Source organism: Globicephala melas, chromosome 11, assembly GCF_963455315.2.
Source record: "Globicephala melas chromosome 11, mGloMel1.2, whole genome shotgun sequence".
Lineage (NCBI taxonomy): Eukaryota > Metazoa > Chordata > Mammalia > Artiodactyla > Delphinidae > Globicephala > Globicephala melas.
In genome coordinates, this window is record NC_083324.2 from 63099570 (window position 1) to 63121782 (window position 22213).

At 46.3% G+C, this 22213-nt stretch overlaps 1 protein-coding gene across 21 annotated transcripts in view; it reads left to right on the top strand.

The window, feature by feature from the left end:
* ZBTB9 (zinc finger and BTB domain containing 9) overlaps positions 1–22213 on the top strand; it is a 92847-nt gene that overhangs the window by 28504 nt on the left and 42130 nt on the right. For 14 of the 21 annotated variants that reach the window (XM_060307555.1, XM_060307554.1, XM_060307556.1 and 11 more), the window contains exon 3: positions 16687–16799. The exons of 2 other annotated variants lie outside the window; for them this stretch is intronic. The gene's annotated coding sequence lies outside the window, so the exon portion shown is untranslated. Of the gene's footprint in view, positions 1–2783; positions 2949–16686; positions 16800–18833; positions 19003–19117; positions 19466–22213 lie in introns of those variants that run through there. 5 more of the 21 variants (XM_070046685.1, XM_070046686.1, XM_070046687.1 and 2 more) reach the window with 3 other exon arrangements.

Consider the following 22213-nt stretch of genomic DNA (forward strand, 5'->3'; position numbering starts at 1 on the left):
CCGGGGGTCGAGGCGCGCTCACCCATCGCCCCGCCTCATTCTGGCGTCGCCCCCGCCGTTCTCGGGCCGAGGGTGCTGGGGCCATCTGCCCGCCTGAGTCTGGGGGGCCGCCCAGCTGGTAACCCCATCTCTGGGCCCGGGTCCAAGGGGCGGGACGGGTAGACTGCGGAGCCCACCTCCTCCCAGGAGCAGGCACCTGGTTGGCTGCTTTATGGCCACGTGAAAGCACGGCAGGCCTGGCTCAATTCAATCCTCATTCCGTCAGGCCTTCACGTCAAGTGCTGAGGATACGGAAATGATCAAGTATTGGTCCCTGCTTTCAAAAAGCTCCGTCTAGTCCTATGCCTTTAATGCCACCCCTCAAAAAATTCTGTATCAAGCAGCAGGTGTGGTGGGGAGAAACTCTAAGAAGGTTCTAACAGGGTAAATTAACCTATCTTAATAAAATTTAAAATCAAATATGTAATGAGTTTATAAAGTAAGGAACAGAATAGGATCAAGGAAATTTGAGGGATGAAGCAAAGTTTGATTTTAAAAAAGACTTCCCATTTCAAGGGTTTTCCTCTTAAATTGTCTATAAAACAGGAACCATCCTCGTTTTTATTTTCAGATTACATATTTGGTGCCATGTGTCGAGAGGGTAGCAGGATACTGGGACATCACTTTGAGGCCGTGCTGAATGCAGCATCGCACCAGCAAAACCCTGGGTTATAAAGAAGTCCACTCCACTTGTGGAGACAGGTCCCTAAGTGACTGTGGGACGTTCCCCTCTCTCCACAACTAGCAAAGAAACATCACTTAGAAAAAACTTCACAATTGGTACATAAGTAGGCAATGAAATGGATACTTCTCAAATGTTCCAAGGTTATACACCCTTTTCAGCAATCCTATTAGAACTAGCCTATAATCTTTTTTTTTTTAAATTAATTAATTTTTGGCTGTGTTGGGTCTTTGTTACTGTGCGTGAGCTTTCTCTACTTGCAGCAAGCAGGGGCTACTCCTCGTTGCAGTGCGGGCTTCTCATTGCGGTGGCTTCTCTTGTTGCAGAGCATGGGCTCTAGGCGTGCGGGCTTCAGTAGTTGTGGCAGGTGGGCTCAGTAGTTGTGGTTCGTGGGCTCTAGTGCACAGTCTCAGTAGTTGTGGCGCACGGGCTTAGTTGCTCCGCAGCATGCGGGATCTTCCTGGACCGGGGATTGAACCTGTGTCCCCTGCATTGGCAGGCGGATTCTTAACCACTGTGCCACCAGGGAAGTCCCTTTAATTTTTAAAAATGACTATTTGATTATATAGAAACTATTTTTCTACAACCCTCCTTTAGCCAAAAATAGGTTATAAATTTTTTTAAACCTGTGCTTTACAAACCATGTGGACTTTGTGTGTCAAATTCAATTCCAAAAGAAATTGATGTTAAAAAAAAAAAAAGAAATTGATGTTATGGGAAGATCAGTTGAGCAGAGCCCTAACCCTGAAAACATTACAGTTGCGTGTCCGGCCCATCTTATCCACAGTGAGAAGTGTATGTAAAACAAGCAGAAATGTTTGCTTCCATCGTATGGTTTGAAGTACATCTGACAATGGGAGGATGGCAGGAGATACGGGGCTCCTGCTGGTGTTGGGGGTGACACTGCCAGCCCCCGCAGCGTTTCTTCAGCTAGGGTTGGCTGAAAGAGGCAGAAAGGAAAACGGGGTTGGGGGGGTGACTCAACACTTCGAAACACTTCGATTTGGCATTCCTCAGTCTGGGGATGAGGACAGAGAAGGGGAAGAGCTGGGAGGTGATGAGCAATTGCTGGGGTGACGATAGAGGCCAGCGAGGCAAACCTATGGAGGGAGGGTTGCATGCAGTCCAGCCTCAGTGAGTCCAGGAAAGGGCCAGGCACCCTCCCTCTGCACCCCTCCCCCACCCAGTGCTGTGCAGGGGGCAGAGCTCAGGGAACAGCTCCTGCAGGTAGCAAGCAGCAGTGGTCCTCCTAGACATCACCTAGCAACTGCTCAGAACGAAGATGCAGGAGACAGCTGATTATTTCTCCCTCCCCTTCTCCTCCAGTTCATTCCATCAGCTGCATTAGACAGGATGCTAGCTAGTCCCTGCCATTGTGGAGCTAACTTTGTAAGCTGATGACCCTGAACAAGTGAGTTGAAAGAATAGGGCACCCAACTTCTTTAGGGTGCCTTGGAAAACCTTTTTGAAAAAGTTATGTTTCAACTAACCTGAAATACATCCTGCCCCCCAAGCCATCTTCCTCCAGGTGCTATCCCTTTCCAGTGAGTCATTTCATCCTGGCATCACCATCTTTTGTCTGCACATCAAAATCTGGCCTACTCTGGCCAATGCCCCTTCTCTTTTGTTCAAGGCTGAGATTGCCTCACCCTACCATTCCCCAGAGCACACCACTATTTGTGTCCCTGTCTAAGCAATCCTATGGGAAAGAGCTGGGGCGGACTTTTGCCATTCATTGGAGATCTGGGCACTGGCCTTAATGCCAAGCGTAATGTAGGTGTCCTGCATGTAGACCGCTTCTTTCTCCTGGAAGCTGGGGGATTGGATTTGGTCTGTGAGGACAAGTCTCTCATGGCTGCAGGAGGACATGCAATTTATTTTATGGATGGCTGCCTCAGTACCAAAGGTAGCCCGGTCTCTGAAAGCCTTCAGCGTAACCTTCAGGGCTTCCAGAGGTGCCCACAGGAGCTCGGGCCATTATAAATGTGTTCTCTTCTAGCTCCTGCCCACCTGCTTTGGCAATGCTGTCCCCTCAACCCCCAGTTGCTTGTGTTGCTTCCAGGCATCTAGAGACCTGACGCCCACCGCAGTGGCTGATTCCAGAAAGGCCATGGCTGTGTAACAGGAATGCTGTGATACAACTCCTTCCCCACCTCCTCCATCTCCTCCTCCTGAGAACGTGTGTGTGGGGGCGCTGCATCCGACACGGAGAGTTGGGTATAACAGGATCCTTGCTTTCATCAGGCAAGTGTGACTCAGTCTTACCCTCTAGCTCTACACATGCTTGCCGTCTGCACTCCCTCTGCCCCCGTTCTCTCCAGAACGGGCTCACATGCTTCCTTACCGTCCCTCCACCGACTAAACCTGTAGTGAGTGGGTTGATTGGTGCCTCGCAAAAGATATGTCCACATCCCAACCCCAGGAACCTATGAAAGTTAACTGATTTAGAAAAAAAGGTGTTTGCAGATGTAATTAAGAATCTTGAGATCGTCCTGGATTATTGGGCGATCCCTAAATCCAATGGTGAGTGTCCTGAGAGACACATAAGGAGAGATACAGACAGAATAGAGGGCCTTGTGAAGAAGGAGGCAGAGAATGGAGTGCTCCAGCCACAAACCAAGGAACATCTGGAGCCTCCAGGTGCTGGAGGAGGCAAAGAGTGATCCCCTAGAGCCCTTGGAAGGAGCCCAGCCCTGCTGGTACTATGGTTTTAGACATCTGGCCTCCAGAATTGTGAGGATAAATTCCTGTTGTTTCAAGCCACCAGCTGGTTGTCATTTGTCATGGTGGCCCCAGGGGACTAATACACCACCCTTGGACAAACCCAGTGTCCCATTCCGAGTTCCGCTCTTGAAACGGAACAGGACCCTATGGTCTATGCCCCCCATGTCCTCAGCTTGCCTTTTGTTCGTGGAAAAACTTTTGCCAAAGAATAAGTTTAATCAGAGAAGTGAGACAATGCAGAAACAAAGGAAAACTGTCAAAGGAGACCAAATAATAATAGTTTAGTCATTAAGCATAGTCAAGGACTTTTAGTGCCTTCTTAAGGGCTACAGATAATATTCTGAGCCATATCCTGTGAGCTGTCTTACAGATACTGAAACCCCCACCAGGTTGAAGAAGTTTGGCTGCGTTGGGTCTTCGTTGCTGCGCATGGGCTTTCTCTAGTTGTGGCTCGCGGGGGCTACTCTTCATTGTGGTGCTCAGGCTTCTCATTGCAGTGGCTTCTCTTGTTGCGGAGCACGGGCTCTAGGGTGCATGGCCTTCAGTAGTTGCGGTGCATGGGCTCAGTAGTTGTGGCACACGGGCTTAGTTGCTCTGCGGCATGTGGGATCTTCCCAGACCAGGGATTGAACCTGTGTCCCCTGCATTGGCAGGAGGATTCTTAACCACTGCACCACCAGGGAAGTCCATGGGTGGACTCCTTGACGGACCCTGAGAGTCCACTTTTGGCTGAAGGCTTTTCCACACCGTTCTTAAGCCTTCTTCACAGAATAAATACGCTGATGGACCGTGACATGGGGCCGATGCCTGAAGGCTTTTCTGCACTCGCCACACGTGCAAGGCTTTCCCCAGAGTGACTACTCAGAAGAACCAAGTGTTGGGAGCTTTTGTACCCATGGGGCTTCTCTCCGGTGTGAACTCTGCAGTGAACAGAGGTTAGTGTGATATACACGACAGGTCTTCCACACTTGTGGTGTGTACATGGCCCACCTGGGATGTGAACTCTGGTGTGTAATGAAGTGTGACCCGTCTCTGAAATCTCTCCTGTATTCTTTACGTTCTATACAGCTTCTCTCTAGTGTGGACTGTTTGACCAACAATAACAGTGGCCTCCTGGGGACTTCCCTGGCGGTCCAGTGGTTAAGACTTCGCCTTCCAATGCAGGCGGTGCAGGTTTGATCCCTGGTCAGGGAGCTAAGATTCCACATGCCTCACTGCCAAAAAAAACAACATAAAACAGAAGCAATATTGTAACACATTCGATAAAGACTTTAAAAATGGTCCACTCAAAAAAATCTTTAAAAAAACAAACAGACAGTAACAGTGGCCTCCTGAGAAAAGGCCTCTCTGCACTCCTTACAGATGTATTCCTTCCCATTCTGTATGCTCATTGATGGGAAGAAAGGGCCTCACATCTCAGAAAGTTCTTCCATGCTTGTGACGCCCATGGAGCTTTCTCTATCATGAAGCACTGATGAGCTTGAGCGGTGATTCTGATCCTTTCTTCACACCCTCGGCACTCAGACTTCTCCCCACGTGGTGTAAGCTGGGGACTAGGGCTATGATTCTGCCACGTTGCTCATGCTGTTGGGCCTTCCCTCCACAGGGGATGGTCACAGCACTAGACTCGAAGAATTCCCCATACTCGCTGCGAGTGTGGGGTTTCCCTCTGGCGTGAGCGCCCTTATGTATGAGAACATGTGTCTGTTTCTCAGCGCTTTCTCACACACTTTACATCTACGAGATTCTTTGCCAGTGGAAGTCCTCCGGGCTGCCGGAACAGGTGAGAGCAAACCTTTCTCCAGTGAGGATTCTCTGCCAGGCAGCAAGTTGTGACTTCCTGGTGGATCCCTACTGCACGCACTATACCTGCAGGATCCTTTCTTCTAAGACCTTTTGTGGTTTCTTGGGATCCACGAGATTCTACAAAATTAGATCTCTGGAGCCTAGCCTTTGGGAGTCCTCACAGTGCCTTCCCTCCATACTTCATGTCCTCAGAAAGGCCCTGCCTTATAGAGTTGATTCCTGGTTCTGCTCTCACCATCTGACAAATAACACATGACTTGATCTGCATCCTGAGCAAAAATTAACCTGAGGGGGGGAAAAAAAATTAACCTGAGAAGAACAGAATAATCAAGTGCAACAAAGAGAGAATGACAGCATCCAGCACTTATCTCCACAACCCTGAACAGTAAGGACCGGGAAGGGGACCAAAACAGAAACTTCCAAGAGCCAGCAGACAAAGAGTGTACTGGTGCTACGTGGAGAATAAAAGGGAGGGAACAGAAGACAGGACAAAACACTGGGGAAGAAACAGGGATGTAGGGCCCCAGCCGGAAAGGGGTGAGAAAACAAAGCAGCAGGTAAAGGGGAACGGCTGAGGGCCGAAGGTCTTTGGCGTCTTCACCACACACAGACTGACCAGGCGTTGGGCCACGGTCCCCTCTGTGCAGGCGGCTCACCCAGATGAGGGGAATGCACGGCGAGGTGTTAATGTGGGGGTGTCCATCAGATTCTCACGTAGTGGCTTAGGGACCAAGCGAAGACGAGGACTCATCTGAATCAGCACTCCACCTCGGATTCTTCAACATTATAAATGGCACAAGGGAAGGAGCTGTGTAACAAGGCGGGGGTGGGGGGGGCGCTAGTGGACTTCCCCCCATCACCTGTGAGTGAGTCTTCTGTCCTCATCTGCCTGCAGTTGTGGTACCCAGGATGCTTCCCTTGTTCCAGGAGATTAGGTTGGAAAAGTGAAATTCTGTTCATAGCACCAAAAACAGGAAAGGGGAGAGAATAGACCAAAACCAGCCTTAGCCCTTCTGTCAGTGGGAGCCAGATATGGCTGGAGACACAACTGGAGAGCTTGCTGGGAAGCACAGACAGGCAGGACGACCATCTCAGGACAGAAGTAAAACTCCCACAGGCAGGGCCTTCAATACACAGGCAGATGACCCAGGTGCCAGGGAGGTGAGGGTAGACTCAGAGCACAGGAAAGCTGCCCATTTCCAATGAGGAAAACATGAGAACTGAATATTAAGGAGAAGCAGAAATAGCCAATTTTTCATCAAAAGGGACCATACAGTTTGCAAGGAGTCAGAAACTAAAACTAACTAAATGGAAACCTTCAGACCACATCACTAACACATGGGTGGCAGCAATGACTTGGTTAGCAAGGAATGAACTGAGTCAGATCACATTCCCCAAATTCCCCATCACGTCCTAATGGAGATTCCTCTCGGAGGGGTCAGCGCCTGTCCCCATGGGTGAAGGGTATGGTCACAGCCTCACTCATCCTCAAAGGTGATCCTGAAGCACGTGATTTCTACCTCATCAGGAGAATAATCCCTGAGGGGCACGGACAGATTCAGCAGGGTAAGGGGGAGGCTTTGAGTCTTGTGTTTATGTCTGACGAGCAAGAAGAGCTCTCCAACAAGAGGCCGGGGGTCAAGTCTAGGGAAACTCTGCAGCTGGGAAGGGCGTGGTCATGTCTGTGTGGTCAGCAAATGTCTGAGCAAAGGAAGTGCAAGAGGAAAATTCTACTTTCCTCCTCTACTGTCAATACTTCTAGTCACCAAGTGCATGTGGGGGAGGGGGCGTGGGGGGGGGAGGATTGGGTGGAGTAGGGTGTTCCTACACCAAGCAGTTCTCACCCCACAATTTACTTCATTTCAGACACTCTCTACCTGGAGCGTCGGACCCCACAGGTCAAGGGCTCGGTCCCAGAAGACCGCCCCCACTTCTGACAACAATCTCAAGTCCAGGTTGTCTGTCATCTGGTTGTCTGACTGACCAGCTTTAAACCAGAGGTTCCCACGACCCCCTCTCAGGTTGGGTTAATTTGCTAGAGTGGTTCTCTCAGAACTCAGGAAAGTGTACTCACTCCGGCCAGTTTATGACAAAGGATATTAAAGGATACGAGTAAACAGCCAGATGAAGAGTGCTTCTGCCCTGTGTGGACCTAGGCTGTGCCACCCTCCTGGCACGTGGGCACATTCTTTTTTTTTTTTTTTTTTAATTTATTTATTTATTTATTTTTGGCTGCCTTGGGTCTTTGTTCCTCGGGCTTTCTCTAGTTGCGGCGAGCGGGGGCTACTCTTCGACGGGTTTCTCATTGCAGTGGCTTCTCTTGTTGCAGAACATGGGCTCTAGGTGCATGGGCTTCAATAGTTGTGGCACGCAGGCTCAGTAGTTGTGGCTCGCAGGCTCTAGAGTACAGGCTCAGTAGTTGTGGCACACGGGATTAGTTGCTCCGCGGCACGTGGGGGTCTTCCCAGACCAGGGCGTGAACCTGTGTCCCCTGCATTGGCAGGCGGATTCTTAACCACTGTGCCACCAGGGAAGCCCTGGGTGCATTCTTGTTCACCAGCCCCAAAGAGCTCATCAAATCTCATTGTCCAAGAGTTTTTTAATAGAGGCTAAAATCCAGCACCACCCCCTTCCCAGAGGCCGGAAGGTGGGACTGAAAGTTCCAGTCCTCCAATCACTTGGTCTTTCTGGTGTCCAGCCCCATCCTGAGGCCATCTAGGGCCCCACCCTAAGCCACCTCATTAGCATAAACTCCAGTGTGCTCAAAAGGGGCTCCTTACGGCTAACAAAAGACACTGCTATCATTCAGGGAATTCCAGGGGTTTTGGGAACTCTGTGCCAGGAAATGGGGACAAATACCAAATATATTTATTATACCACAGGAAGGAATGCAAACCTTGTTTGAGTGGCAAGGCAAGGTCTTGGGAAAGAAGCAAACGGAAGCAGGCTTACCAGACCCAAGTGCTAGGGCTGGAGTGGCCATGACCAGAGGGTGGATACTTTGGGGTCACAACTAGCAGAAGCTAGAGCAAAAGTTTGAATTTGGACCAAAAAAAAAAAAAAAACAGGCAGTCCCCCTGCTTTGTGCCCTGACCAACTCCCATGACCAGGGAGGGACCACACACACAAGGCAGGAATATTTACAAAGGGAGGAGTGTGCACAGCCCTGCAGTTCTGAACCTGCATCCAAATCCACTTCAGAAACCAGACTCTAAGGGTAATAATGCATCCCACCTCTCTCAAGTGGGAGAGTAAGCCATCTAGGCTTCACTTTAAGAATTTTAAAATCTACCCATACGTACCCTAACCTTTTTTTTTTTTTTTTTGGCTGCACTGGGTCTTAGTTGCGGCACACGGGATCTTTAGTTGAGACATGTGGGAATCTAGTTGCCTGACCAGGGATTGCCTCCCTGCATTGAGAGCGTGGCATCTTAACCACTGGACCACCAGGGTAGTCCACCCTAACCATCTTAACTTGGGCTGCTAAACAAGTAAACAAAAGTATCATAAATGATAAATCTCCATTGGCCAAAAAGATACGGCATATCTATTGTACATACGGCATATCTATTGTACATCTATTGGCCAAAAAGATACGGCATATCTATTGTACATAGTGAAATACCACGCACTGTAAAGTAGGTCTATATAGAAAGACTTGGAGATGTCTTCATGATGCAGGAAGTTGCTGTAAGTGGAACAAAGTTCAGCTTGATCCTTTTTAAAACATATATTCATACATAAAATCTGGACAAATCTATTCTAAACTCTTGAAGGAAAGAATTGAGAGACGTATTCGCTTTCCACATTTTTTTAACATAAAGAACCTGTATTACTTTCATAATCAAAAAAAGTTTTCTTTCAAAAATTTTTATTATGGTAAAATATAAACATAAAATGTATTCATTTTTTAAACAATAGCAGAGATTGATTTGTCACTCATGTTACATGAGGGCTGTAATTGGCTATGGCTTTGCTCCAACGCATCCAGGCCAAAAGAACAATCCCAAACAAGACTTTCTCATGGCTGAACCCAACCAGCAATCACTCTTTTTAAAAAGGTTGTGGCAAAATGTGTGTAACATAAAATATATCACTTTAATAATTTTTAAGTGTACAGTTCCATGGCGTTAGGTACATGCAGTCTGCTAGGGAACCATCACCACCATCTATCTCTTGTAGAACTTGCTCCATCTTCCCAAACTGAAACTCCATACTCATTAAACTTAACTCCTCATCCCTCTTTCCTCCTAGGCCCTGGCAACCACCGTTCTACTTTCTGTCTCTAAGAACTTGATTCCTCTAGGTACCTCATATAAGTGGAATCAAACAGGATTTGTCCTTTTGTGATTGTCTTATTTCATGAGCATAATGTCCTCAGAGTTCATCCATGTTGTAGCATGTGGCAGACTTTCCTTCATTTTAAGCCCAAGTAACATTCCATTGTGTGTGTATATATATATAGAGTGTATATATATATATACTCACAGTGTATATATATATATATATACACACACACACCCACAATGTGATATCTATATATCTATATCTATATATCACAATATACATATATCGATATATACCACACTGTTTATACAGTCATCCACTGAATATCTGGGTTGCTTCCACCTTTTGGCCATTGTGAATAACGCTGCTATGAATATGGGTGTGTAAATATCTACTGAAGTTTTCAGTTCTTTTGGGTATATACCAAGAAGTGGAATTGCTGGATCATATGGTAGTTCTATCTTTAATTTTTTAGAGGAACTGCCATAACATTTTTCATAGCAGCTGCACCAGCAATGCACAAGGTTCCAATTTCTCCATAGCCTCACCAACACTTGTTATTTTCTGTTTTTTTCATAACTAGCCATCCTAATGGATGTTAAGCGGTATCTCATTGTGGTTTTGATTTGCATTCCCCTAATGATTAGTGATGTTGAGCTTCTTTTCATGTGCTTATTAGTTATTTGCGTAACTTCTTTTAGAGAAATGTCTATTCAAGTCCTTTGCCCATTTTTTAATGGACTTTTTTACTGTTGTTGAATTGTAGGAGTACTTTATATGTTCTGGATATCTTTCAATTTTTAAAAACTTTCTTAGAGGGCTTCCCTGGTGGCACAGTGGTTGAGAGTCCGCCTGCCAATGCAGGGGACACGAGTTCGTGCCCCGGTCCGGGAAGATCTCACATGCCGCGGAGCGGCTGGTCCTGTGAGCCATGGCCGCTGAGCCTGCGCGTCCGGAGCCTGTGCTCCGCAGCGGGAGAGGCCACAACAGTGAGAGGCCCGCGTACCGCAAAAAAAAAAAAAAAAAAAAAACAACTTTCTTAGAAAGTTTTTTGCCTGGAAAAATTTTAAGATTCACGAAAGTAGAAAGAGTAAACTGCAGCCATAAACATTCTGCCATTCTTGTTTCACCTGCTAGATCTAGATGACCCAGAATATCTCAAAAACATTTCATACAGTTGGATCAGGATCTTGGAATTTTTTTTTTTTTTTTTTTTTTTTTGCGGTACGCAGGCCTCTCACTGTTGTGGCCTCTTCCGTTGTGGAGCACAGGCTCCGGACGCGCAGGCTCAGCGGCCATGGCTCACGGGCCCAGCCGCTCCGCGGCACGTGGGATCTTCCCGGACCGGGTCACGAACCCATGTCCCCTGCATCGGCAGGCGGACTCTCAACCACTGCACCACCAGGGAAGCCCACATCTGAAGATTTTTTAGCTCTTTATTTTGACATAGTGATAGATCTACAGGATATTAGATCTTTGTATCTGGAGTTAAAACAGCACACAGGCTGAATGCAAAAGGTGAGTACTTTATAAGCAAAGGCATGCAGGAGAGCTGGTGTCTCTGAGCTCATCCCAGCCCTTCCCAAAAACCACTTATTTCACAAACCAGAATGGGAAACTATAGGAGAGAGAATTTGTAGCCAGGAAGAATGACAAGGTCCATCACTTCATAATATTACAGTTATTCTGGTTTCACAGAAAACATCCTTGGGAAAATATTTCTATACAGGGTAGGCTGTGGAAATCACACTTCTACCAAAAATGAACTGTAACTATTAATGGGACAGATTTTTTAAAAGGTTTCCAATGTGATCAGAGTCACCTACTAACACCATTCTCTTCTTTCCTACTAACAGAGACACATTGTATTCAGGGTGACAAAGTGCTCAGCTAAAAAGACCATGTCTCCCAGCCTTTTCTGCACCAGAGCTGGTTCCAGGATACAGTTCTGGCCAATGAAATGGAAACAGGAGTCACTGGACAGAGCTTGCAGAAAGCTCTGTAAAGCCTTTGAAGTGTGATACTTTGTTAGAAATGCAGAATCCTAGGGTAAATGCCAGCTCTTCACCTGAAAACGATCTACTTATGTGGCAGGAAGAAAAACCCATGTACTGGTCAGTATAGGTGTGGATAAGGAGACCCTGACATGTGTGGTCTTTGATGTAACTTGGAAGACTGCAGTGCAGACATTCTTATCCAAACAGGTTTTAACAGGCTACCACCTAGCTTGCGGACCCCACTTATTAAGATCAAAGCCCCTTTTTTGAATTCTGTGATATAGTTTGATTTTCCACATACTTTCTTAGAGGGAAAAGATGTGTGACCAACTTGCAGAAATAGTCTTGTTGGCTTGCCAGATATATATTTCTTGTTGTAAATCTGCATGCTGGTTAACTATAACAGCTTGGAAGTTACATAAATGTCCAACAATAGGGAATCAGTTAAGAACAAAATTCATTATAGAACATATGTAGAAGACGATGCAGGCATTAAAAAACATGACGTAAAAGAGCAGATACTGCCATGGGAAAATGTTCACAATTGAGGACATTTTAAAAATCAGGTTATAAAACAGATGTACTAAATGATTCCAGCTATGTTTAAAAATATATATACTCAGGGAAAAAAAAACTGGCAGAACCTTACTAAACATGGGATTATGTCTCAGGGTGCAATTGGAGATGATTTGTGTTATTTTGTAATTTTGTAAATTTACGTCTCTATTTTTCTGTATTTTCCACATTTTCTGTCATGAACAATAATTGCTACTATAATTGGAAAATGAGAAGCAATGAGTTTTTAAAAAATTATCACTCAGATTACCTTAGGCAAGTTAATCAACCTCTCTGTACCAGTTTCTTCACCTATAAAATAGGGATAAAAGCACCTCCCCCTTAAGGTTACCAAGACAGGTAAACCCTCAGAACAGGCCCAGGCAGGTGGGAGTTGCTCAGTGAAGGTCAGCTATTAGCATGGAAATGAAAATAGCATAGTTTTGCAAACACGGGTGTGAGCCTAAGGGGCCAGGTTTATCTCACCTGTGGTGACCCCACTTGCCAAGCCAGGCTGAGAGGCCAGCACGATTTTCCCTCCTATTCCAATGTGAACAACAGGTAACAAAGACAGAAAAGGAAACTTAGAGCTGAGTTCACAAACTCACAAGTCTTGTGAGTTTTGAACTGGCAAAACTGGCACCAGGTAGGAAAGGTAAACATGAGAGAAGCAGCTGGAATTGGACAAAAGGGTTAGGGGCTATGGCTCCCTGGAGAGGGGGGACTCCCCAGAAGTACTTCAATTCAACTTATTTATTTAATTTTTAAATTCAGATATAATTGATTTACAATGTTGTGTTATAATTCAACTTATTTTAAAACCCTGCACTGGCCTAATAGCCCACACCTACCCTGGAGCTGCCCTAATTTGTGCATTATTCACAAAAAAGAACAATTTAAAGTGGTCTGAACTTTACAGGTTTTTGCACAGGACACACCAGTCAATGCTCCAGTTTCTTCAGGGTGTTTACAACTGGGTTTCAAATATTTTTCAGCCTTTGAGTGAGCTGTTGTTAAAGCAGACAGCAAATGAACAGTTTTCATCCTCACATAACATCAGTGGCCACAGCAACAACAGAAACCAATTGCATGACCAACCTGTGGGGAAAAAGGATTCCTGGGTTGCACAGTTCAGGGGACCAGGAAGCAAGTTAGTCTGACTGGTTCCAGTCAGAAAGAATGACTGGGGAGGGAATTTAGAGTAGGAACTGATACTGGAGAAATGTGATCTGTCCTAGAATTCTACGGACTGTATGATTTATTTTTGCAATGGGAATACTTCTTACTTCAGACAGTGAAAGAGAATGCTATTAATAATCGCACCAGGCCATTGAGTCTTAACTGGAATTGCCTCAAGCAAATTGGGACATACGGCCACCTACTAAAATGGAAGTTGTCCCTAAGGTCTAGGGTAAATTCCAGCTCTTCACCTGAAAATTATCTATTTATGTGGCAGGAAGAAATCTATTCAAACTGAGGCAGGAGGTAAATGGGCCCCAGGCTGAACAGCTGGAGTCTGACCCTATGGACAGATACTCCAAGATGAAGAGGAGGAGGAGCTAAGCCCTGCCCAGGGCTGGGCACATATTTCTCATTCTCAAGGTCAAGGAGACCTTCCTGACTACACATGCACAGAAAGGCTCCTTGAAGGTCAAAAAGGGAGGGGGCGCCACCGCATAGTAGGTGATGTCAAGCTACCCATAGGCCTCTTCACTGGAATCCACCTTGGCTAAGAGGCGTGTGCGCACACATGGGAGGACCCTTAGATAAATCAAATACGGACTCAGAACCAGGCAAAGCAAGATGAATAGCCAAAGGAAATCCGGAAGAAATGCCCCATATAAGTGATTCAAACTACTACGAGGGCATGACTCTCTGAGCCCACCTGTGTGTCGATCCACACGTACTCTTTTTCCTCCGAATAAACACTTTACTTGTTTCACTACTTTCCGTCTTTGTGGGAATTCATTTCTGCAAAGCCGAAGGGCCAGAGCCTTGTCACTGGTCACTAGTTTAGTGAGTAGGATTCAGCGCTCTCACTGCCGTGGCCTGACTTCAGTCTCTGGCTGGGAACTGAAATCCTGCTTCAAGCCGCTGCAGGCTGAGGCCACCTGAGATCAAAATGACTGTGTCCTAAGCAAATAATTCAGAAGACCTATTTCAAGGGCTGACTACACAAGAGTTTGGGGTCTTCCTCTCTGGACATCCTGGACGAAACAAAAGGCAGCAGAGATGAGCTGATCTCTGACTCTTAGCCCCCTGGTCCCTCCTGAGATTCCTGATAACATACCAGCCTGGGAAGGGGAGGAGGATCTGAGCAGAAGCTATACATGGACTCAGCAGGGTCAGGGGCCATCCCACCAGCCACCCTCTGCTCCCCTTTCCTCACTAGACACCAGGGGTTATGGGTCAGCCACTGGCTCAAAAGCCACTGGTGCATCAGTGACAGAAGAGGTTATGATTGCAGGCCTAAAGACATGAATGGCTGGGATCAGCTGAGACTTAAATTTGATGTGTGTTCTACTTAACAAGAATCCTCCAGATGTGACAGATGGAAAATGGCATTCCATTACATCCCCATGTTCTGTTCGATAATTATCTTATTCAGCCCTTTTCCTTTTTTAAAAAAATAAATTTATTTATTTATTATTTTTGGCTGCATTGGGTCTTTGTTGCTGCGCATGGACTTTCTCTAGCGAAGACCGGGGGCTACTCTTCCTTGTGGTGCGTGGGCTTCTCATCGCGGTGGCTTCTCTTCTTGCAGAGCATGGGCTCCAGGTGCATGGGCTTCAGTAGTTGTGGTGCACGGGCTTAGTTGCTCCGCGGCATGTGGGATCTTCCAGGACCAGGGCTCGAACCCGTGTCCCCTGAATTGGCAGGCGGATTCTTAACTACTGCACCACCAGGGAAGTCCTAAGACTATTGTTAAGGAGTCTTTCAAGACTCCTGGACTTCAGAGATTGTTACTACATCTTGGGAAAGTGACCTTTAACTTTTAAAGTCTCTAATTCTGATTGGTTACTTAATAATTTGTAGTCCTAGTAGCACTATTTAAATATATTAGCAACCTCTTCTACTCATAAGACCATGGAGGCAAAAATGAATAAAAACAATGACTTTATTGGATTTACTTTTTAAACAGAAGTCTAATCAGTTTAAGTTTAATGTTTAGGTTAACCTTATCAGCAATAAAGCTCCAACTGTTTAAATGTCTGGTGGTTGAAGTCATCCTTTCGCCTTTAGGAAACCTGTGGAGAGGCAGGACCAAGCTGTCTCGATGTCGGGGGCGCATCAGTCCTGCACTAAGGCCAGGGCCCGATTCCTCAGCAACCAGGAGAGCCTAGAACAGGTGTGGGCTCTTGGTCCTCCAAGCAGCCAGGGAAGGTCTTCATCTTCAAAGGACAAAAGAGCCATTCCTGTTGAGAGAACTTTCCAGTCCTCTTCCCATTCCCCTGGATGAGAATTACCTATGGCTTCACCAAGAGGACACAGGTGAGGAGGAAGGTTGGAGGTCTCAGCACCATCACCCAGACACCTTTTCTCAGTCCAATGTCAGAACAGGGGCCACTGGATTCAGAGTGGTGCTTATTTGAACATGAAGGTTCTGAGAATTCGGGGGTTCTAGATCCAAGTCCCGTTCTCTACTCTGCTTCCATTTCCAAAGGAAGATGAAGATGCAAATTCTAAGTAGAGCATATGGGACTTCCCTGGTGGCGCAGTGGTTAAGAATCCGCCTGCCAATGCAGGGGACACAGGTTCAAGCCCTGGTCTGGGAAGATCCCATATGCTGCGGAGCAACTAAGCCTGTGTGCCACAACTACTGAGCCTGCGCTCTAGAGCCCACGAGCCACAACTACTGAGCCCACGTGCCACAACTACTGCAGCCTGCGTGCCTGGAGCCTGTGCTCCAGAGCAAAGAGAAGCCACCGCAATGGGAAGCCCGTGCACCACAACAAAGAGTAGCCCCCACTCGTTGCAACTAGAGAAAGCCCGTGCACAGCAAGGAAGACCCAACGCAGCCAAAAAATAAATTTATTAAAAAAAAAATAGAGCACATAAAAACTGTAAATGCTACACTCTGCTCATTTAGAAATCCTAAGTCCATTGGGCCCTGATGAAGGTGGAAAGATAACCATCTTGAGCCTTCCTTCACAGGAACCTTGAACCAGAATGAGACCAGAGAGAAAAAGGCTGGATAATCACTGGCAATAGTAAAATCAACCAGGAAGAGCCTATATTCTTAACAATGGAACTCACAAGCCTTTGGAATTACTTATGAGTAATTATCAGTACAAGTTGAAGGCAGGGCAGGTCGGTGGCCCCAAGGCCTTCCAGCACTCACCCATCTGACTCTGGTTCTTTGTCCAGCCCAGATACACAGGTCTCCCCTTTTTCCAAATGGCTTAGCACCTCAGGTTTATAAACTGCAAATCCTATTTATGGGCAAGGAAAAGGGTCAGCATTTCAAGAAATCAGGGTATCAGGGCAACTCTGCTGGGGGCCCCAGTTAAGCTGTCCTCCTCTTTGTCCCTGCCCCTTGGCTCCTTCCCTCAGGCTCTAGATACTCATTTCCTTCCTTCTTTCCTTTCTCCCCAGGACTAGCTGAAGAATTCCCAGGTTTCTGCTTTCTTGCAGTCCACTCTCACCTAAAAAAGCTTCTAAGATAAAGGTTTTCTGCTGGTCACTACGGAAATACAGACAATGGGCAGGTAAAGCCTCACAATGGGCAGGTAAAGCCTCGTCTATACGGTTGACCCTTGAACATGGGGTTAGGGGTGCCAATCCTCTGAGTTGTCAAAAATCCACCTATAACTTTACAGTGGGGCTGCCATACCCATGGTTCCGCATCTGTGTATTCAACCAACTAAGGATAGAGAGTACTGCAGGACATATTTAGGGAAAGAATCGGTTTGTAAGTGGACCTGTTCAAACCCATATTGTTCAAGGGTCCACTGTATTTCCGGTTTTCCTTTTTAGATACTATCCTGGGAATCTCTTTTCACCCCACTTTCATATCAAGGACAGAGTTCAACTCTATCCATTCTTTACTTTTTCCAGCACTTGGGGTAGGGGACCACTTTTCTTTTTTTTCTTTTTGGCTGTGTTGGGTCTTTGTTGCTATGCGCGGGCTTTCTCTAGTTGCGGTGAGCGGGGACTACTCATCGTTGCGGTGCGCAGGCTTCTCATTGCAGTGGCTTCTCTTGTTGCCGAGCAGGGGCTCTAGGCACGCGGGCTTCAGTAGTTGTGGCTCACGGGCTCTAGAGTGCAGGCTCAGTAGTTGTGGCACACAGGCTTAGCTGCTCCGTGGCATGTGGGATCTTCCTGGACCAGGGCTCGAACCTGTGTCCCCTGCATTGGCAGGCAGATTCTGAACCACTGTGCCACCAGGGAAGCCCAGGGACTCCTTTTCTACAAAGTATGAGGGGCTGGCAAAGGAGTCTTCCACCTTAATGTCCCCCCAGTTTAATCTAATTAAATCATTCTGTTACATGATTACAGTGACAAAAGGAACTAAGGACTCATTTCTTTTTTCTTTTTTTTTTGGCTGCACCATGTGGCATGCAGGATCTTAGTTTCTTAGTTCCCGGACCAGGGATCCCTTGCCTCCTGCAGTGGAAGCACTGAGTCCTAACCAGTGGACCGCCAGGGAATTCCCAAGGCTCATTTCTTATATTTGGGGAAGTCGGAGAAATACGCTGTCTCTGGGGTCAGAATATTCTGAGGCCTGGAAAGCAGTGTGGTCCTGGTGAGCACATCTTTTTTGTGTGTCTGGGATGACATGAAAGGCAATAGCAGTGGGCAGCCACCCTAGAAACCTACCAGTTGGTCCCAGGCCTGGGATCCTGCTTATAGAGAACTCCAGGTATGAGAAAGGCAGTAACTGAGAATGCTGAAAAACTGCCCACTTTTAACAGATAAGAATAGGGCAACATGAGTCTACGAGTAGAAATATCTTTCCTCGGGGCCCAGGAGCACCTCTAGGCTCTCTCTCTGTCCATGAGAGGGGTGGGGGGTGGGGGTGGGGGGATCAGGAACTGCACGGCTCCACCCAGCAGCACACCCACCAGAAGAGTGCCATACCAATGAGGGACACAGGCAAATTCCAAGCCTTTTGCCTGACATAAAAATAAATAATGCAGGGACTTCCCTGGTGGTCCAGTGGTTAAGACTTCGCCTTCCAATGCAGAACCCTCAGGGTTCGATCCCTGGTTGGGGAGCTAAGATCCCACATGCCTCGTGGCCAAAAAATCAAAACATAAAAAAAGCAATATTGTAACAAATTCAATAAAGATGTTAAAAATGGTCCACATCAAAAATAAATAATGCAAAGAAAAAATAAAGAAATACTGACTAAAAAAACAAATACTAAAAAACCCATAAACAAAACCAAATACAAACAAAGAAATTAGAAACTTGACCTCAGGGGACTTCCCTGGCGATCCTGGGGTTAGGACTCAGCGCTTACAGAGTTTAGGCACAGGTTCGATCCCTGGTCGGGAAACTAAGATCCCGCAAGTTACGTACATATGCGGCCAAAAAAAAAAAAGAAACTTGAACTCACAGGTCTACTTGGACAAATTCGGGAAGCTCTCCAGTCCCTGAAACGTTTCACAACACACGAGACGGGGAGTGCAGAGGAAGACCCAGTTAGAAACAAAGTGCAGTTAAGCCTTCCAGTCAGACCGACTGTGGGTCGCGGGAAAGCCCTTACTCAGTGCGATAACGGTTCCATAATTCTTTAGCATTCCGTCCGCGTAGAAAGTCTTCCGAGGAGGGTCCAGGCGCTTCCACTCTTCGTATCTAAAGCCCACGTCCACATCCTCCAAGGTCACCGGCTCTTGGAACTGAAGGTTTGTCCACTATGGCCCGGGGTCATCCTATCACCTGCTTCGCCAAGAGACGTGGGGGATAGACGGGCCTGAGAAAAGGCGGTCGGGGGGCACCGAGGGGGGCAGAGCTCCGACGACCCCAAGCAGGGGGCGATGCACGGCCGGCGTCGACCCCCGCCAGGGGCTTAGGACCTGCACCCACTGTCACCTCGGGCGCTGGTGGCATGGCAAGTTGAGGTCACGGGGAGCACAGGTGGATAGAGTGCAGCTAGTCTGCCCTCCACAGCACGATTTCGACCGAACCCCTTCTAGCGGCAAAGCGACGAGCCACCAGCGGACCTGGAGTCTGAAGGAGCCACAGACCCCGCCCCCAGCCGACTTCCGGTCCTCTCTAGGCTGTGCGGAGGACCCTGCGTCTCTGTGGGCGGCTCCCTGGGACGCCTGGGTACCCCGGGACAGGGCTTTTACCGTAAACATGCGACCCGGGATTAGGATGCGCGGCGACGCTGCTTCGAGGCTTAGCCTAATCACTCTTCAGATTTTATGTGAGTCATCTTTCAAGATACTTTTACCCACTGTATTTCCCATTGGACATCTAAAAATTAATAATAAATAGGAAAAAAAAAGCAATGGTACTCCTAATATACGGAAATAACGAGTTAACATTTTAGTGAATTTTACTCTGATGATTTTCTACACATAGTTTGATATTTTTGTGTTTTTGTCGTCTCCAGTTTTTCCACTTAATTCTTTCACGGAAGCACTCCTCTCCCCACCTCTGTACTGTGGTGCGCATTGTAATAGTCCATTAACTGGATTATCATCCTTTATTTACTCATTCGATGTCAAATCACCTGGATTGTGCCTGGGAATACCGGCCTTCCTTAGAATGGAGGCGCGGAGTTGTGTCTTTGCCTATCCTCTGGGAAGTGCTGAAGCCCGTCCTTGTGTTTTCTCTCCAAACAGCTCTTGAGGATGGTGCTGGTTCATTACACAGCCCCACTCTAATCAAAGGAGGACCTTCATATGATCTCGCTTTCCAGAGGAGTTTAACTTTTGAGAGCAATTTGTTAGTTTTTGGCCTATGGACCCTTCGAGTTTTGAATTTGAGTGGTGTTGGCTGCTAGAAAGCTTATAGCAAATCTTTCCGGTCAAGGATATATGACTTTAGCATGTGTATTTTTTTGTATTGCTAACCCTACTCTTGGCCCCCTCCCACTTTGCTATCATTGTTTTCCATCCCTTTGCCTTATATTTCTTGTTTGTTTTAAACGTATTTTATCTTGTTCTTTGGTTTAGGCCTCTGTAAACCATCTTAAATCCTTTTTTGAAACGAGGTGGTGTATAAAATTACAAATAAAATTGCTCAACAATTTCCCTACTGTTGAAATAAACTGTCCTAATATTTAGCTCTTTGAAATTTTGTCACAGATGAGCATTTTTGACCATAAAGTGCTTTTTTTATTTAGATGTTTTTTAAAGCCAAAGTCCTAGAAAATACTGGATCAAGAGAAAGGATATTCAATGAGTATTTCTTGAGGCTTGTGGATGCTGTGGAATACAGAGATGATGGGGCTGGGAGGGACAGCCAACATTGAGGGTTTACTCCATGCCAGGTACTTGCTAAACCCTTCACGTGAGTCTACTCTCAAAATTCTTTTTTTTTTTTTTTAAATTAAAAAAAATGTATTGTTGGCTGCGTTGGGTCTTCGTTGATGCGCACGGGCTTTTTTTTTTTCTTTCTTGTTGCGGCGAGCGGGGGCTACTCTTCTTTGCCGTGCGGGGGCTTCTCATTGCGGTGGCTTCTCTTGTTGCGGAGCACAGGCTCTAGGCCGCGGGCTTCAGTAGTGGCACACGGGCTCAGTAGTTGTGGCGCGCGGGCTTAGTTGCTCCGCGGCACATGGGATCTTCCCAGACCAGAGATCGAACCCGTGTCCCCTGCATTAGCCGGCGGATTCCTAACCACTGCACCACCAGGGAAGGCCCCGTGCATTCTTATAAAAGTTAAATAACCATAAAAAACAGGGCCCAGTGAAAGAGTTCCCAGTAACGAGGGCTGTCAGAGATCGGGGAAGGACAACACTGTGAGATGAAGGTAGTCGGCTGCCAAGGAGGCATGTATCCTAGGGACACATCTGAGAGGAGAAACGACTATTTGCAGTTGTTTATGTTTAATTGTCAATTAAAATTTTAAATTTACAAACAAATTTTCTTAAGTTTAACTTACTTAACTTTAATGTTCTGTTTAGAAATCTTGTATTTTTTGTATAAAAATAAGAGCAATAACTTGTTCCTTGATTAATGTTCAGTTAGCCCTTGGGTTTGACATATTAGATTTGCTTGAACATTACTCATGCCATTTACAAAGTTAGTTAATTAAATGCTCTTAAATATTTAAACTACATTTACAAATTTAATATACTTGCTTTTTTTCAAGCACTTCAAATGCCTCATAGACAGATTTACAAGTCAAACAAGAAAAAAATCTTAAGCATGTAAATAACTCTCCTAAACCTAATAATTCAAGCTTCTAAATGTGGCATATCAAGTTGTCTTCAAGATATCCGTACCATTTACAAATGTAATCAAATTATCTTATACTTTTCAAGCTTCAAATCACAAGTCTAAAATAAATTACACAATTCAGTTTGAAATCACAAGATTAGGGTGGGGGGGGATAGACTGCGAGTTTGGGATTGACATGTACATATTGCTATATTTAAAATAGATAATTATGGGCTTCCCTGGTGGCGCAGTGGTTGAGAGTCCGCCTGCCGATGCAGGGGACATGGGTTCGTGCCCCGGTCTGGGAAGATCCCACATGCCGCGGAGCGGCTGGGCCCATGAGCCATGGCCGCTGAGCCTGCGGCTGGGCCCATGAGCCATGGCCGCTGAGCCTGCGCGTCCGGAGCCTGTGCTCCGCAACGGGAGAGGCCACAACAGTGAGAGGCCCGCGTACGGAAAAAAACAAAAACAAAAACACACAGAGACTATCTCAACCTTCCAAAATCTTTTCCCTAACCATTGCATAAATGAAGTAACATTATGGGTTGTTTTTATTTAGTCATTTCTATTTTTCTTCCCAAGGTGATAGAATAAAATACTTTCTGTTCATATTTTTCTTGCCACAATTCTACAACCATCTTCCTGATTTACCCCTACAACTAGAGAAAGGTCAGATAATTACCTTCTAACTGTAAACTTAGATTTAAAGAAAACTAATACAGTATATTTACTACTTTATATTATTTATCTATGCAAGGAAAAAATGAATACTTTAGAGTGAATGATGC